Source organism: Schistocerca cancellata, chromosome 2 (assembly GCF_023864275.1).
Source record: "Schistocerca cancellata isolate TAMUIC-IGC-003103 chromosome 2, iqSchCanc2.1, whole genome shotgun sequence".
NCBI classification, from domain to species: domain Eukaryota; kingdom Metazoa; phylum Arthropoda; class Insecta; order Orthoptera; family Acrididae; genus Schistocerca; species Schistocerca cancellata.
Genome location: NC_064627.1, coordinates 1004052103 through 1004057477, shown reverse-complemented (window position 1 = coordinate 1004057477; position 5375 = coordinate 1004052103). Strand labels below are relative to the sequence as shown.

At 46.8% G+C, this 5375-nt stretch overlaps 1 pseudogene; it reads left to right on the top strand.

The window, feature by feature from the left end:
- The first annotated feature begins 3730 nt into the window (after positions 1–3730).
- Positions 3731–3848, top strand: LOC126164243 (5S ribosomal RNA; annotated as a pseudogene).
- Positions 3849–5375: the final 1527 nt, after the last annotated feature.

Below are 5375 nucleotides of genomic sequence, written 5' to 3'. Positions count from 1 at the left end.
GGAGCAGCAGTGAGGTCTCCGTCGACATGGCTCGCCCGACCATTGCCGCCACGCATCGCTTGAGCCGGGCCACTGTCTTGGTGGATCGTCGGTCGGTCATCCAACCGGACGACGCGTTTTGGCTCGCAGATCGTTCATGAGTCGGCTGTGTGTGTATGTGTGTGCATCCACTCCCGATTTGTCTTTGTGCGTGTTTAGTTACTGTTGGGTATTGTTCAGATCTTCGTGCAAGTGTTTGTCAGGTTGTGTATGTAGCTGGCGTTAGTTTCATTAACGGCTATTTTAGATGTTGTCGGCATTCTGAGTGTAGTCAGTCGGAACGTGCGAGGCGGAGAGTTCACGGCGGCAGTTCGGGTCGTGAGGTGGGCGCTGGTAGTCAGTTGCGACGCGTCTGGAGCGCAGCCCGGGCCAGCCAGTCGCCGCTTGCAGCAGCAGTGAGCCCTGCGTGGACATCGCCCGCCCGACCGTTGCCGCAACGCACCACTTAAGCCGGGCCTGACTTTTGGTGAACTATTGGTCGGTCGGTTGGCCCGAGGACATCTCCATGCGAGTAGTCGACTGGGCCCGCTGGCGGTCTCTGCGCAGTGTCGGAGTCTGTCTGGAACTGTCCGTTCGGTACGAGCATCGTCGCTCGCCGACCCAGGACGTGAAGGTTGAGTGGTTTTGAGCATTACGTTGTTGGTTCCGGCGTTGCTGTTGTGGAGGTTTTCCTGTGAGCAACAACGAGTGAAGTGTTCGAGATAGCTGCCGTCAGATGGAATTGAACAAATTAATTTACCCATAGTCAAGAGCGCCAGCGGAATTTTCTGCCTTGTGGTCGTTAGTGTCTGGTTACCTGCCCTGGCCGCTAACGTAGTTTTAGGCAGTGTCTTCTCCTCACCTGTTGTTGCTGCCCAACATGGTGTGTAGTTTTGGCAGCTCAGTTGACATACGCGTTTGTTTGGGGATAGTGATACTTGTAATGTTTTGGGGGCCTTGAATTCTCGTGTAATCCATCGTGGGAAACAAGCGGTTGGTGGGTTGGTCCGTGACTGTCCCTGGGTTGGGTTCGCACGATTTAAGTATAGTTGGACTTTCCACCTGTCTCGTCTAAGTGAACGACGGCAGACCGATCAACTGGAGACTCCTGAGTGCCGTTCTCGTAATTATCCTTTTGGCAGTGCTTTGTAATTTAACTGTATTTTATATTTTTTAATTTGGCAAGGTTAGTTGTGGGCCTTCAGCCCTGGAAACATGTTCTCAGTTTCCTTCAAGTCCAAACATTATCGCCTTCTGCTCTTGAAAGGTTATTGTAATTTCCTCTGAAAGATTTTACAAGTTATTGTGGGCCTTCCACCGTTGGTGTTGGAAAAAGAAAATTTTTAAACTTAATATATTGTTTTACCGTTTGTTGCAATACATATTTCCTTAAGTTTCAGAATTTTACCTTGAGGCCTTCGGCCATCTTATTGCGTTTGTTTATCTCTTTCTGTGCACCTTGCGGACCATCAGCCCTTTTAGCATCTTAAAACATTGTGGCCTTCTGCCTTCAGTAATCATCATAGTATATTTGGAATTTTGAAGATTTAATCCGGTGGCCTTCAGCCGCTCCGCATACTGATCTTATATATGTATACGATTTATCTTATTCGTAAATTTAACTGAGTGTCATGTCTTTTCAAAATTGAACTTATTCTAAATCATCTGTTTGGAGGCCTTCAGCCGCGAAGCAAATTTAATTTTTTTTCAAAAGTGTATTTGTGAACTAAATAATAATAAATTACAATTGTGAAATGAATCCGACCGCAACTCCCTTGGCCCTTTCCACAAACCTAATTACCTGTTGCCTGCGTGATTTAGCGGGCGTTTCAGTTGCATTTTCTGAGATCGCATTACCTGGCATTCTGCTTGACATGGTAAGTTCCAAGCTAAGTGTTTCAATTAAAAGTTCGGTATGCAAAGTTGCTTCTAATTGTGGTATTCTGTAAGAATAGGCGTATTCTGCATATTTTTACATACGGCTGCATGTTCCTCTTCTTGGCTCTCTTCGAATCTCTTCCTCATTTCTTCTCAACCCTCCGTAAATATTGGCTTTATGCCTTCCGCAATTTTCTCCTGAGTTTCCTTCTTTTCTACCGCATTTTCCTCATAGACTGTTCTTGGCTTTTACTGCTAAGTGGGGTCCCCTCTAGTTCTCCTCGTTTTTGTATCAGTGACGTTGAGGTTTTATTCGCACTTAATTGCTCCGTTACTTCCATGTCTACTGACTCTCTGTTTGTCACGTTTTCAGCACCGTATCCCTGTACAATCGAAATCACCGTCTTTATTGATATGCATTCTCACAACACTAGCGGCCGGTATTTGCTCCTTTACTGACGACATTTTTACACTCGAAATTACAAGTACGAGCCTAGCTAACTCCCTCTGTACAAAGTTCGTCACACATGACTGGAAAGTTTCACCTACAGCAGCAATTCCACACGCAGTTGACATTACTGCAACACTTACGTTTATTACTGCGACTCTTCGTAGCTGTGTTGTGGTGTGATGCTGCAAAATGCGCAGCTTTGTTGTGTCGAGGTCGTCGGAACCACTTCAGTCCAAAACGTAGACTTCCGTTTCACACACGTTCTGTCGGCTGTTTATTACTCTTTTCACATGTAACTATTATTCACAGTTGCTTGTTATTGTTGCTTTTCACATCACTATTCTTCAGCGAAGAGCAGTCCTCCTTTCACACGTCGTCAGATTAAGGCCCTGCTCTCGTTATTAGTGTATTTTTCTGTTTATTTTAATTTTCTGGCTGTCGGGCTATCAGACTCAAACATGAGAACTTTACATAAAGAATACGGTTTGTTACGAAATAACCCAGACCACGTCTCCAATACGAATACACGTCTCTTTTACTTTTCAAATGTTACAGTTGCTCGATTAAAGAATGAACAATGTCACCTTCAAATAATAACAGTACAATTCAAAGTACTTTCTTTTTACACGTAACACATTTCCCTAAGAACGCTACAGCCATCCTGTCTCATTTCACAGTTACGTTTGTTCTACATTCACACTGAACGTGTTACGTTGCCTTTCCCCATTAATTAAATAGGTAATAACTCAAGTACTATCCTCTCCTGTGGATCAGTCTCTTTCTTTTCGGAAAGCAAAGGATCCGTCATTACTCGTCCACTCGACTGCGAGTACCGTGTGACTGGTAAATCTAGGCGTCCTATGCAGGGTGGATGGGGACCAAGGAGGACTCAGGATGTTGTACCAATCCGCCTGACCAACACGTCTGAGGTACTGTCTTTCACTGAAACTGAAACTGAGCCAGTGGGACTCAGCCCTCCTGTTTTGGGGAAACCTATTCTGTCTGGTGTCTAGAGGATGCAACCGCTAAAGGGTATGGGTCTACTAACCGTCGGCAGTTCAAACCTACGGCGAATGATGGTGCCCCTTAGGTAAATGGCAGCAATGGACAGGGAAGGACATCAGGTGCATTCAGTGTGTATGCCTGGGAGCCTCATTCAACACGTTGAACAGACTATTCCAGCAGCCATTGAGGGAACAGGGAGCAGCCAGCTGCAGATTGCGGCGCACATTGGAATAAATGATGCCAGTCGTCTGGGCTCCGAAGTCGTACTTGGGTCATTTCACCGACTGGAAGGTTGAGAAAACCTGCACTGCGCATGGAGTTTCAACGGAGCTCACAATTTGCAGCATTACGATATTGCAGTGCCTGTGTTATTCTGTAGGCAACGGCCTTGCCGCAGTGGATACACCGGTTCCCGTGAGATCACCGAAGTTAAGCGCTGTCGGGCGTGGTCGGCACTTGGATGGGTGACCATCCAGGCCGCCATGCGCTGTTGCCATTTTTCGGGCTGCACTCAGCCTCGTGATGCCAATTGAGGAGCTACTCGACCAAATAGTAGCGGCTTCGGTAAAGAAAACCATCATAACGACCGGGAGAGCGGTGTGCTGACCCTACGCCCCTCCTCTCTGCATCCTCCATTGAGGATGACACGGCGGTCGAATGGTCCCGGTAGGCCACTCGTGGCCTGAAGACGGAGTGCTGTGTTATTCTGATTACGATGCAAAAGTTCCTTTGGATATGCACGACTGTCTACAGGACTAGAATCTATTTGCCGACGCTGGTCAAGTGACTTTCAAGTAGAACGTCTGACTTGTACGAGAATATTGATAATGGATGTACGAGTATAGGTCGTAGACGCGTGATTGACGACGTATGGAAGTTGGGGTCTGGCCATGAGTCATGCACGGATAGCCAGATGGTAACGCAACCGCTCGTGATAGCAGGAAAGCCGGATTTGAGTCCCCGTCCGTTCGTTGTCGTCATTCCGTTCTACAGTTAATGGTTGTCCTTAATCACAACTACGAATTTATTTAATGCATTCGAACCACTGTCTCCAGAACAGATACTGGCCCTTTGGTTCTGTATTGAGTGGAAGGACTGAACCAGAGACTTCAAAGGTTCTGTGACAAGCTAGACTGCGACTTACTGAATTTGCGCCATATAGTTGAGAACTGTACGGTCCCCCTAAATGGGCCAGGTGAGCACTACACTTGAGGCTGCTACTCAGGTAGGTGGCTGCGTGAGGGATGCACACAAGGGCTTCTCAGGTTAGGCGACTCTCCATACAACCCAGAAAACGATAGCTGCAGGATACCCAGAAGTATCGGTGTAAGATCGAAAGAAATGCCTCCTACAGGTGAGGGTATTAAAATCCTAATAGCTAACTGGCGAAGCATTCGCAACAGTGTTGGCTCTGAGCACTATGCGACTTAACTTCTGAGGTCATCAGTCGCCTAGAACTTACAACTAATTAAACCTAACTAACCTAAGGACATGACACACATCCATGCCCGAGGCAGGATTCGAACCTGCGACCGTGGCGGTCGCTCGGCTCCAGACTGTAGCGCCTAGAACCGCACGGCCACTCCGGCCGGCCGCAAACAGTGTGCCGGAGCTTGAAGTACTCCCGAAAAACCGTGAAGCTCACATAATACTAGGTACAAAAAGCTGGTTGAAACCTGAAATAGATAGCAGTGAGATTTTTGGGGAAGATTTGAGTGTATGTCGAAAGGAAAGGCAAATCGGAAATGGAGGTGGTGTATTTTTCGCAGTAGACAAGACATTCAAAACCACCGAGATAGAAATTGAAGCTGCATGTGAGATTGTTTGGGCAAGACTCAGTATCAGGGGTGTGCATAAAATGATAATTGGATCCTTATATCGCCCACCAGATCATCTCCTGACTCAAGCGAAAGCTTAAGAGAAAACTTCAGTTCACCTGTGCGTAAGTTGCCCTGTCACACTGTAATCATCGGTGGAGACTTTAATCACATAACAATTAACAGGGAAAACTAGAGTTTTGTTA